This window comes from Balaenoptera musculus, chromosome 9 (genome assembly GCF_009873245.2).
Source record: "Balaenoptera musculus isolate JJ_BM4_2016_0621 chromosome 9, mBalMus1.pri.v3, whole genome shotgun sequence".
Lineage (NCBI taxonomy): Eukaryota > Metazoa > Chordata > Mammalia > Artiodactyla > Balaenopteridae > Balaenoptera > Balaenoptera musculus.
The window spans coordinates 46,092,846-46,106,916 of NC_045793.1; positions in this window are offsets into that span (position 1 = coordinate 46,092,846).

Here is a 14,071-nt window from a genome sequence, read left to right on the forward strand (position 1 = left end):
GCTTTTCATTACATTCAAAACAAAATTCAGAAAGATCCTACCATGGCTTGAGACCCTTCTGACCTGGTCCCTGCTTCTCGCTCCTTGACTGGCTCCAGCCTTACTTTCCTTCTGTCCCCTAAATAGCGCAAATTCATTCCCAGCCGAGGTGGTGTACCTGCTGTTGCCTCCTTGGAAACACTGCCTCAGGTGTTCATGATTACTTTGTTTTTATTTATTTATTTTGCTTTGCTACCTTTTTAACACTTCACTGAGGTATAATTTACATACAGTTAAAGTGAACAATTTAATGGTTGTTAGTATATTTACAGAATTGTGCAACCATCGCCATAATTTCGGAATATTTTCATCACCCCAAAAGAAATTTCGTACCCGTTAGCAGTCACTTTCATTCCCCCTCCCCTGCCACCTCATTCTCCAGCACTAGACAACCACTAATCTACGTTCTGTCTCTATAGATTTGACAATTCTGGACATTTTATATATACAAGATCATGTTGTAAAATATATGGTCTTTTGTGACTGGCTTCTTTCACTTAGTGTGATGTTTTTGAGGTTTATCCTTGTTGCAGCATGTATCAGTACTTCATTCTCGTATTGTTTTATTTATTGATTACATAAATGCACTTACTTGAAATTTCATTGTTTCTGCATATTTGTTTACTAGTCCACTGTCTATTCTAAAGGGCACCTACTCCCACTCAAGAAGCCCTTTCATTTGATGTATATAGATAAACATACTCAGCAATCCCAGGGGGGTGAGTAGGTGGAGAAGTGAAGATCTGACAAATAATTTATCTCTGTAGAGGACTCAGGCGAATGTGAGCAAGCTCAGATGAGAATCCTTCCCCACCTCCTCCACTATTGTAGCTAGGGAAAAAACCTGAAGATTAGGGGAAAAAAAACACTTGGATAGGATGCCCCTTGTTTGTAGTTGTTAGGACCTTCTTTGTCATGCTTGGGGGTGGGGGGGGGGTTGCTCACCCAACCCAGGTGAGGGTCATTTGACTCTTTGGTAGAAAGTACATAGAAAGTATGCTTGTTGGACTTATATCGATTAGGGCCATGGGATTTAACAACTCTCTACAGTTAGATGTAAGTTTATCAGAATCTGATAAAATACAAATTATTTTATATCCAATAACAAATTCAAATAATATTTATCCAGTAGAGGGACTTCCCTGGCGGTCCAGTGGTTAAGACTTCGCCTTCCAATGCAGGGGGTGGAGGTTCAATCCCTGGTCGGGAGCTAAGATCCCACATGCCTCGGGGCCAAAAAACCAAAACATAAAGCAGGAGCAATATTGTAACAAATTCAATAAACACTTTAAAAATGGTCCACATCAAAAAAAAAAAAAATTTATCCAGTAGAGAAAATAACCCCCCAAAATATGATTTATTGTTCTGTAAGACATTACCAGTTTTTTACTTAAAGTAGAAATTTTATCAAGTATTTATTTGTCTTACACTCATTATATAAACAGACCTTTCTTGTGTTACTCTTTATTGTTTTTTGTTTTTTTTGGCTGCACCGGGTGGCATGCGGGATTTTAGTTCCCTGACCAGGGATCGAACCCACACCCCCTGCAGTGTAAGCACGGATTCTTAACCACTGGACCACCAGGGAAATCCTCATGTTATCCTTTAAATAAACTCTATTCTCTTACTAGTTCCCTCCTTAATGAGTTCAACAAAACTTCAACAAATTTTCATTATGTATTTGAATGTAATGTCTTTTTTCTATAATCTTTTGGAAAATGACACACTTCACACAATTAACTTAAGACTGTAGTTTGTATGGATACGTTTGATTGCACTAAGAGAAAATCAAGTTTGGCATACAGACCTGATTTGGTTCTTTGGAAAGACACTAACTGCTTTTTAAAGTAAGGTTATTAAGGTATAATTTACATACAGTAAATTCACCATTGTATGGTGTGCAATTCTATGAATTTTGACAAATACATTGTCACATTCGATCACTACAAGTCAAGATAATAGAACATTTCCATCACCCCAAAATTCCCAGCTTGGCCCTTTTGGTAGTCAATGCCCAGCTTTCAATCTAGCCCCTGATAACCACTGGTCAGTTTTCTCTCCCTATAGTTTTGCCTTTTCTATAATGTTATATGACTGGAGTCATAGAGTATATAACTTTTTCAGTCTGGCTTCTTTCAGAAGCGTAATGTGTTTGAGATTCACTCATGTTCCTTTTTATCGCTGAGTGATATTCCATTGTATATATTTATAGTAATTTGCTTTTCCATTTACCAATTGATGGACATTTGGCTTTTTTTTTCTAGTTTTGAGAGATTATTAATAAAGCTGCTATAAACATTAATGTGTAGGCTTTTGTTTGTATATTTGTTTTCATTTCTCTTGGGTAAATACCTAAAAGTAGTAATTTCTGGGTTGTATCATAAGTGTATGTTTAATGTTCAAAAAACTGCTACACTGTTTTCAAAGTGGCTGTACTAGTTTGCATTCCCATCAGAAATGCATGAGATTTTCAGTCGCTCTGCATCCTTTCCAGTACTTGGTAGAGTCAGTTTATTATTAGTATCATTGTTATTATTATTAACACCATTCTAATAGGTGTGCTGTAGTATGTCATGTGGTTTTAATTTTTTCATTGCAGTTTGAATTTGTCTTTCTCAATAGTCTTTTTTTCATGTGCTTATTTGCATCCATATGTTATTTCACTGAGGTATCTGTTTAAACATTACATATTTTTAAAAAATTAGGCTGTTTTTTTCCTTATTATTGAGTGATGACGGCGCTTTATATATTCTGAGTGCCAGTTCTTTATCAGATATGTGTTTTCTAAGTATTTTCTCCCAGTGTATGGCAAGTCTTTTCATTTTCTTTCTTTTTCTTCTTATTCCTCTTCTTTTTATTTGTTTATTTTAAAATTTTATTTTAGTTGGGTGCTAGTATTATTCTCTTTTTTAAAAAATAAACTTTATCTTTTAGAAACATTTTAGATTTACAGAAAAATTGTGAAGATACTACAGAAAGTTCCTATATGCCAGAACCCAGTTTCCCCTATTATTAACAGCTTACGTTAGCATGGTATATTTCTTAAAATTAATGAACCAATGTTGATACATGATTATTAACTGAAGTCCATACTTTATTCAAATTTCCTTAACGTTTACCTGATGTTCCTTTTCTGTTCCAGCATCCCACCTGGTATACCATGTTTACGCAGTCATCATATTTCCATAGGCTCCTTTTGGCTGTGATAGTTTCTGAGACTTTGTTTTGATATTCTTGACAGTTTCGAGAAACATTGATCATACATTTTGTAGAATCTCCTTAAACTGGCATTTTTCTGATGTTTTCCTCATGATTAGATTGGGGTTATAGGTAGAAGGAAGACCATAGAAGTAAACTGTCATTTCCATCACATCATTTAAGGTTATACAATACCAACTTGCCTTATCACTGTTGAAGTTGATCTTGATCACTTGGCTGGGGCAGAGTTTGTCCGGTTTTTCCACTGTAGAGTTATGTATTTTCCCTCCTTTCTGTACTGTGCTATTTGGAAAGATTTTATTATGCACAGTCCATACTTGAGCCCAGGGGAATTACAGTCCACCTCTTTGAGGATGGAGTATCTACAGACATTATTTGAAACTCTTCTGCATGGGAGATTTGTCTCTTCTCCCCATGTACTTACATTTTAATCATCCACTTATATCAATGAGGACTCATGGAAATTTAGTTCATACCTTGAATTATAATCCAAGATGACTTTATTTTGTTGCTCAAATCGTTCCATCTTTTGCCATTGAGAGCTCTTACACTTGTCTCCTGTGTCCCTTTGACATAACCCCTACTGAATTGTTTTTGAACACTTACTTGCTTTCTGGCATTACAAGTTGATCCAGGCTAAGCTTGTATATTTCCTGCCCCAGTCCTAGAATCAGCCATTTTCCCAAGCAGTCCTATTTTCTTTCATTGGAGGGTGATGTTAGAAACTAAGGTCTAAGTGCTAGGTGTGATTGTTGCTACTGCAGTGTCCTTACTTCTAAGTCTGTTCAGCTGATAGGGCAAGAAAATATGTATATTTTCATGTACATTTGTAAGGTATATTAATTGGTAGTTTTTCTCTTGGAATATCTTTTTAAAATTTTGATATCAGGTTATAAAGTCAATACATAAACATTAATAGCCTTCAATATATATAAACAAAAATAATTTTTCTCCCAAGCTGTCTTTTCTCCCAAGACATTCCTGTCTCTCCTTGGGGTGAGGTGGGAGGTTCTCTCTCCTCGAATTTCAAGTTACTTGGTTGCCCTGTGATCTCAGCTGTATGATAGATTTACAAAAATTATGATTTTTATCTAGCTTTCCTCATTGTTCATTCAGAGTGATCCAATGTTATACAGTCTAAGAAGAAAGAGATCTCTCAAAAGTTAATCTATAATGTAGTTAGTTATTTTTGAATTCAGACATTTCATAGGAAAATGAGCCACAAGCCAGGGAATAAATTCCTCCACATCCCATTCTCTACTGCATCCACAAGACTAGAGCAGAGGTCTGCAGCATTTGGGGGAACACCAGGGTACAGGTCAAGACTGAATAATGCAGACTTGGAGGGGAGAGAGGATCCTTAGGTGATATCAACATCTGTAAATAAGATATGTGATTTCTTGAAAAAAGGTATTGCAAATTCTCATGAAGAAGGTTTGAATGAGGCTCTGTGTGAGAAAAAAATCAAAGCCTGAGGGCAGGTGGGCAAGGATACCACCTGGAAGGCATCCAACTAAGGGACCTTCTAAGAAGTGCCTAACTTGTGAGGTGCTTCTCCTTTGGACTAGAAGAAAAGTCAAATTCAGCATACATGTTATAATTATTTTCCTACAAATATAATTCTCTATAGATTACTTATACTAGTAGTTCTCAACCCTGTGTACCTATTAAAATTACTTGAAGCACTTTTATAAAATGCCAGTGCCCAGGCCCCATCCTATATCAATTATATAAAAATTTTTGTGGGGACTTCCCTGGCAGTCCAGTGGTTAAGACTCTGCACTTCCACTGTAGGGGATGCGTGTTCGATCCCTGGTCAGGGAACTAAGATCCCACATGCTGAGTGGTGTGGCCAAAAAAAAAAAAAAAATTCTGTGTTTTTTCCTAGGCAATGGCAACTTTTTGAAAATTCTTAGGTTATTTTAATAGGCCTCCAGATTTGAGAATCACTGACCTAGATGAGTTACTACAATCTGAAAATCTCATATAGGCATGGGATTCAAAAGTAAAGGAAACCTGTCCATACGAAATCCTGATTTAAAAGAGGCCCTTGGGAGGAAGTAGCTTTACAATAAGGTAATGAATTCCATGTGCTGGTGAAGCAAGCAGGGGCCTAGGGTGGAGGAGAAATCTTTGAGGTGGATTATATAATTTGGATCCAGGTTTGTGATTCTCCAACCAAGAGGCAACTCCTCTAATTTAAAAGGAGATGTAACCCTGAAGTAAGAGGAAGAACACTGTTACTTGGGTTGCATTATCCTCATTAAAGACTTGCCCTGTTGTCATAATATTTTTTTCTCAATTTCCCCGCTGTCTGGTACAAATGATGATCCCAGGCCCAGAAACCCTGCTGTTAATAGGGAATTTTTGAAAAGTATAAATAAATAACATAGACAGGTTGTAAGCTATATGTTTTTCCCTCCCCAAATCAAAAATTCCTTGACGGATTAGACTGTGTCTCATCTTTGGTTATCCAATGTTTATTAGTGTTGATATATTGATTAGTGAATTAGCTAATTAATTTTCTTGTCTATTCACTCATCAACTTCTTTTATGAACTGATATCATGCCAGGCAGTGTTTTAGGCCTGGAGATAGGATATGGAAAGGTGACAGACAAGTCTGTTCCTTATGAAGCTTACATTCTAATAAGGGAGATAGCCACTAAACAAATAAAGTAATAAAAATACAGGTAATAAATGTCATGAAGAAAACAAAGAGGATAAGTGTATAGAGAATATACAGAGATGTGTGTAGGAAGGAGCTCTATTTTGGATTGGGTTGTCATGGGAAACCTTTCTGTAGAGTTTGCATTTGAACAGAGATTTAAGTGAGAAGGTACCAGCCATATGAATATCTGGGGAAAGTGGACTAGCAAATGCAAAGAGGGAACAGCAAGGGAAATGCCCTTGAAGTGAGAATGACCTTAATGTGTTCAGGAATTAGCAAGAAGATCCATGAAGTTGGATCATAGTGAGAGAGGCAGAGAGTGGTATGAAATGAGGTCATAAAGGTATGCAGGGCTGGGTCATGTAGACCTTTGTAGGTATTGGTAAGGAGTTAGGGATTTAATTATAAATATACTGAAAGCCATTGGAGATTCTTACGCAGAGAAGCAATCCATCTGATTTATGTTTTTAAAAGATGACTCTGGTTATTGGGTGGTAAGTGGATAACTTCAAGAAGGAATTAGATATTATTATGATGTTCCATTATGAGAATAAATGTCTTGGTTAGGTGAGGTAAATTGAGTGTTCCAAGACCCAGAATGGAAAAATATTCCATTCAACCATATCTCTTGGATACCATCATGATCTAAAAGGTCTCAATTAGTCTCTTTGAAAGGAAAAGTTCCTTTGAGAGACAATTCCTGTTGGATGATGTCCCATGTTATTGGCAAGAGTTTATAAAACATCTTTCCTTCAAACCATCTCAGACATGGTAATCCAGGAGGATTCAGGTACTGCGTCTTAATTGATGTCATCATAAACAGGTGCATCTGGTTGCTGCAGAGCCAGACACATGAGTCTGTATTCCATACCTATGGTAACCGGAACATCATTTTCTATTATGTTCTATTTTGTTCTGACAGACAAATGATTAATTAGCACAATCAGCATCTCTCCTTGAAAAGGGCCGTGGATCAGCGTGTTCCCCTCCATCATGTAACTGAATCAGGGCCCACACACCTGTTTCCACTTCCTTTAAACAAACACCTGTCCAATAACCAACACAAAGCAATATTAAATCTCAACCTGCCTTGTGCATAAGTACATCTTTCAACTTGACCTAATCAATGCTGAAAGCTAGGAAAACATGGGTCTCAGAGAAGACTGCTGCCTGATCCTCACATGTAATCAGAGCGTCTGCAGCTCTGGCCCCACTCATGATTACTTTGCAGAGTGATTTTGGAGTCAGACCAGCCTAGGATCATACCTGTTTTTCCAGTTGTGTGACACTGAGCGATTCAGTTAACCCCTATTAAGTCTCTATTTCCTCATCTTTAAAATGGGGTTAATGATGTTTATCACAAATGTCTGTCGTTTTTGTATATGTAAGTCATGCAAGTAAAAGGCTTAGCACAGTATTTAGCACATAGTAAGCAAGTGTTAGCATTTTTTACTATAATAAGATTATATTAAAAACAATTAGGTTGAAAAATTTCAGTTCTGGTTAAGATAGGGTAAATGCATGCCACCTTCTCTTTTCCACTGATTACAACTAAAAGTCCTGGACAGAATATATGAAGCAACTATCTGAGGACTCTGAAAAGTATACAACAGCAAGTTAACTGGGGAGGAGAAAAAAGCCACAAAGAGCAACACCTATGAAGATGAATTCCTGCTTCTTCTTTCCTCCCATACTTCCAGGCATAGATTCTAGGACTGCTTGAATCTTGAGACTGTACAACAGGTGCTAACAGAAAAAGTTGCATGAAAAGTCCTCTCTCTTGGGCCAGAGGGCTGGGAATGGGGCCCCTGGGAAAGAAAGATTTTTTACCCCTCTAAGCCCTACTTCAGTAATGAGGTGGCATTCCCATGGCAGTGGGAATTGCAGCAGCAGTGGAGGTGCCATCATGGGTAGCAGCTACAGCAGCAGGATTTCTGCAGGCTCCTATCTCTTGCTACTTTGCCCTGAGGTAGATCCAGTTTCAGGAAGTTCATTATAGTACATGGATGATAAAACCATGGTTTTCTAGGCAGAGCCATGAAAAGGAGTCCATAGGAGTCAGAGAATGTGGGGGGGATTCATAAGGAGGAGGTAGCAGGAGAAAGGGACCCTTTAAATCTGCGTGTAACGTATTGGGCTCATCATGAGTTGTGCATGTATAGAACTTGATCATAAGCAACATAGCAAAGCCTTTGAGAACTGAACTACAGTGTAGACCACCACCCTGGTCTCAGACTGAACCTGGATGGTACATGCACAGGTAGGCTGGATAGTACAGAAAGGCTATGAAAACTGAATTGACAATAGAGCTACAGCCTGCAGGTGGGTCAGGACTGTGGTCTGAACCTAACTAGGTTAACTGCCTACTAAAGAAAACAAACAAAAAATAACACGCCTCAGAAATTTTTTAACAGATCCTGTATTCTCATAGCATAATATTAAAATGTCCAGGATACAATCCAAAATTATTTGACATACAAAGCACCAGGAAAATGTTAACAATCTTCAAGGGAAAAAGTAATCAACAAATGCAAACTCCAAAATGACCCAGATGTAGGAATTATCAAATATTTATAAACACCTTTTATAGTGAAGATTCATGCAGTAAGGGTGAACATTCTCAAAATGAACGAAAAGAAATAGAAGGTATGCCAAAGAACCAAGTGGAAACCTTTTTTAATTTTTTTTTTTTTTTTTTGGTCTGCGTTGGGTCTTCGTTTCTGTGCAAGGGCTTTCTCTAGATGTGGAGAGCGGGGGCCGCTCTTCATCGCGATGCGCGGGCCTCTCACTATCGTGGCCTCTCTTGTTGCAGAGCACAGGCTCCAGACGCGCAGGCTCAGTAGTTGTGGCTCACGGGCCCAGTTGCTCCACGGCATGTGGGATCTTCCCAGACCAGGGCTCAAACCCGTGTCCCCTGCATTGGCAGGCAGACTCTCAACCACTGCACCACCAGGGAAGCCCCCAAGTGGAAACTTTTGAACTGATAGATACAATAACAGAACTAGTAAGTCCACTGGAGCACCTCAAAAGCAGAATAGAGATGAGAAAAAAAAGAACCAATGAGCTTGAATGTCGATCAATAAAAATTATCCAATCGGGAAAACACAGAAGAAAAAAAAAATGTTTGATAAAAAATGAACGGATCCTCAAATAACTGTGGTACAATATCATAAGTTCTTATATACTGTGATTACAGTCCAGGAAGGAGAGGAGAAATAAATTGGTACAGAAACATATGTGAAGAAATACTGGCTAAAAAATTTCCAAATTTAGTAAAGGCCATATATTTGCAGATGCAAGTTCAGCAAACTTCAAATAGAATAAACTCAAAGAAAACCTGCTCTTACTCATCATAATCAAAGGGCAAAAAAAAAAAAACAAAGCAAGAAATCTTGAAAAGACCATAGAAAAACAATACATTAAAAAAGGATCAATGACCCAAATGATGGCAGATTTCTCTTCAGAAACCATGGAGACAAAACAGAAAACAAAAACAATAACAAAACACCAGTGGAATAATATTTTTTAAGTGCTGAAAGAAAAATACTGTCAATGCAGATTTTCATGCCCAGTGCAAACAGCACTCAGTAATTTAGGTCTGAGATCAGGTCTGGTACTTAAAATAATTTTTTTTTCACCAAATGTTCCTACTATGTTCTAGGTATAGTTCTCAGTACAAGTGATTCCAGAAAGATCAATACTCAGCTATGCCATCAAGAAACTTACTCTGAAGTCCAAGATAAGGTGGAAATGTGAGCAGTTAAGTGCCATGTAAACACTGGAGTTAAGGATGAAGTCCATATAAGGTACTCTGGTGACACAAAGGAGGAGGTAGTTGTTTCTATTCAGGTAAAAAGAAGGAACCAGGCATAGTTTCAAGAGGAGATTATGTTTGACTTGAATATTCAAAGGTATATCCCAATGGGTAGAGAAATTAGTGCAGTATAGTAGATACTCTATAACAGGGAGAAACATGAATACACCCTGCAGTGGTTTGTTGGTATATTTGGGCAACTTTAAGTTTTTTAGTTATTATAGCACATATACCTTTGAACACTTATTTTTCACTTTCACCAAATTTCCAACTTCCAGTTCCTACAGCACATTGATTGAGGGCTGGATCCTATTCTTCTTGCACACAGAGCAATCTGATAATCCTGGGGAATTAATGCTCCAGGGGCAGCTTTCAACCAATGACTGATGGGAGTTGATGAATAAATACCCCAGCTCCCATATCCCTTGGACAGGATAACTCTGAAGCACTGTGGTCTCAGATTTCCCCAGTGGAATTAAGTCCTGTTTGCCCACTCTTGTTAACTTGCTTGACAATGCATACATTATTGATTTTCATCCATTCCCTCTCCTACTTCCCCACTTGCCTTAGTAGTGTTTTTAGGGATAACTTCTCAAACAAACTATCTGAACTTGTATCCTTGTTTCAGGATCTAACTCTGAGATAACTCAAACTAAAAGAGTTTCACAGATTAGGTTTCCAAGGAAGCAGATTCTGAAATGGAGATTTAGAATTTATTAAGAGGTACTCTTGTAATTAACATCTGTGAGATAAGAAAGCAGGATTGGACAGAGGGAGGAGTTGGGCTGTAGTTACAACAAAAGTCTCAAGTAACCCCATGGAGAGCTCTGAAGCTAGAGTGACTCTTGAGAGTTGTCCCAAGTTGAGGTGAGGGGGCTTGGCTTACATTCCTTCATATCAACCAGTCATTAGAGGCACGTTTAACCTTAATTACCTCCTGTAATCCTATCTCCAAATACAGTCACACTGGGGGTTAGGGCTTCAAGATATGAACTTTGGGGAATACAATTCATCTTATAATGTGTGTCTTTATGAAGAGAGTGTTATATGATGTAGTGCACTATGACTTTACATAGACATATGTGTAAGTTTGCCTCACCTTGAGCATAAGTGAAGAGAAATTCCTAAACCTTGCTTTATACAAAGCAAGGCAATACTCCTTAATTTATTTCAATAAGGATTTATAGAGAAGTGACTATGAGCAAGATACTGTTATCAAATGTGAAAGATACAAAAGTGAATAAGATTACGTTAGAAGTTCTTACTGTAATTTTAAATGACTTGAATATTTTACAAAAGGACACACAATATATTCTTGCAAACTAAAGCTTTTCAGAAAGCAGACCACTCAACCAGAAGAAAGGAAACCTATTATCTTTCTAAATTTCAAAGAGCATCCCTATTTAAATAAAGAGTTTTCAGGGGAAGCAAATGTATGATTCATTGCTCTACAGTTATTCAGATTAAATGAATAGTAGAGAGTTGTTTTCTGAAACAAAATACCAGAGCATACACATAAAGTGACCAAGTGCCAGACAAATATCCTACTCTACCACTTGTATACCCAGCTCTGGAGCCTCCACTGTGGACTGAAGAAGCAGCAGAGGGGTTGGTGGAGGTTGAGGCTGTAGAGAACAGATAAGTGGTAAGACTGGGCAGGAATGAGAGTTGAACAGGGCAGGGAACCTTCCCCTGTAACTCATCAATGTTATGCACTCATTAAAGCAATGGGAAGTTCGCAAGATTCAACAGTTTTCAACAGTTCAAGAAAACTGTGTCAGTGGATAATAAAAAATAAAAGTAAATTTTATTTTATTCATAGGAATTGCTAACAGAGCAATGCAGTTGACAAATGCCTACCCATTTCCATAGAAGAATACAGATGGTCCAATGTAGAAACATGTAACTTTTTTTGAATGGGTAAATACTTGGCTTTTGGGAAAGAAAGTGCTGGACACCTATTATATTACTTAAGTCCTAGAAATTATATACTTATAAAATATCCCAAAATATTTATTTTAAAAAAGAAAAATACAGATGTTCTATGACTCTGGTACACTATCATTACCAAATAAGCAATAATTGAATGATAATGGGAATGAAGAAAATGTAGGTGCATTTGGGAAGTAGGTGCATTTCTTTCACTTCCATTTTCCTGGTGAATGAATTCAGAGAAGGACTGGCTCTGGCTGTTAGAGTGGATTACCAACATTGGATAGCACTGAACTCTTGAAGTACCCAAATGGGAAAAGTCTTCAATTTGATTCTAATGATTAGAAATCATTCGTGACATGGAAGTCTCTTTCTTTACATAATTGGGTTGACTCAGAGAGGGAGCATCTCATACTAAACTTCTGGTCTACTAATGTTTGAAAATTAGACTATTAGAACCTCAGTCTTGGGTTAGAGAAAGGTGCTACCAATATTTTGGCTTCTGTTCACATTCTCTCATTTTCAAGAAAGACAATTTGACATCATTTCAAATAATCTACAGTCCCTACAAATTATGGCTGTTCTTTGTTGTTCAAATTAAAATTTGAAATTAGATATGCAACCCACCAGCTCACAATAAAACATTTTGAAACTTTTCTTCTCAAAAAAACTTTTATCCTTTAATCTCTGCACAAATGTCCTATTTTATGACCTCTGTTATACCACAGAAATTATTTCTCAACAAGAAGAAACAGTTATATTAGACCAGATTTTCAAGTCATTAGGACATATTCTGATTTTATTTTTTCTACTTTAGCAAAATTATTTTCTTTTGAAGAAAAGATGATTCTGGACCTGCAGACAAAAATGCATATGTAAGGGAATATCTGTTAAACAAAATCTAATGGGATTTTGTGGAAATGTTTTCCTGTGGACTGAAAGATGGATATCCTTTTATAAATCTACATAGCCTATGCATATGCTGTGGTTCAGAGCAACCTTCAAGGTTTTATCCTTTTGTCTCCATCGTGCAACCTGGGTCTTCACTCATGCATAACGAAACCAAGGAAAATATATAACCTGAGTTTCCAAGTATTGTTTCTCAACTCAGTTTTCTCTATTCACACCTTTGGCTTTGAATATTGAAATGAAATCTGGATGGAATAAAATTAGTACAGGAAGGGACCCCTGTCCTTTGATGTAAAAGACGTTAAATTGTTCCCTTGCCAACTTCTAAATTTGAAAATGATCAGGTGGTGTGATTTTTATTTTTTTTCTTCTTTTTCATTGAAATGGAATGACTCTAACCCCGAGCTGGGTTTCACAATTGAAAGGTTTTCTATGTTATTAACTTTGTACAAATATTTATTGCAATGATCTCTGATTTCAGATATGTAGTCTGGATTTTCCTGAATAAAGTCAACTTGGATAGGTTAACTTTGAAAAAAAGAGAATGCAGGATCTTGGAACTTGAAGACAGAACAATGAGATTCCCCAGAAAATCATTCAGGGACTGCAAAGGAACTCTTGCCATTATTCTTGGGCAATGGGACAAGCAGTAGTAAGCTAAGAGTTGCTAGGATAGTAGGTTCCTGAGGAGTCTTTGCGGAAGAAGTCATCTCTTTACATGAAAGCAGCTCAGAACCTGCCTTTGACTGCAAGAGTCATTTGTCATTAACATAGTACAGTGCTTTTCAAACTTTTATATAGAATGAGATTTTTTTAAAGGAAAATCTCTGCTAAAGCTAAATTGATAATGCAGACAGAAGCAGCGTTACTTTGGTTGATTTGGACCTATCAGTGGGCTCCACATAAGCCCCAAGGCTTGGCAGAGCCATAATGGTGAACCACTGGCAAAACATGGAATCAGAGAGTCAACTCAATCCCTTACTAGTTGTTGGAACTTAGACAATTTATAGTCTTTTTGAGCATGTGTGTGCACATGCATGCGTGCATGTGTGTGTATTAATTTTTGCCTCTCAGGATTGTTGTGAAGATAAGTGATAATGCACAGAAAGTGCTTAACCCAGTACCTTGCATGTAAGTAGATATTCAAAAATGGCCACTACTCTTATTATCATCACCATCATCATCATCATTATAATGAGCCATACTCTGTATGGAATCATACGGGAACCATGTTCCAGGCTTGCTCTAAAGGGCTATATATGCATTAAGCCTTGTAATGTACAGGTGATGACACTGAGGCTTAGAAAGGTTAAGTAGTTTATCCAACACAGATAGTGGAGTTGGATTTAAGCTTCTGGATTTAACTCTAGAGCTTGAGTCCTTAACCCCAGTGTACAGTTGCTTCTCATTAATAATACAGCACAGGACTCAGTGTGTACCTGTGGAGATCATTCTCTCCATCTTAGCTTTCTCCTATTCAAATGGGGAA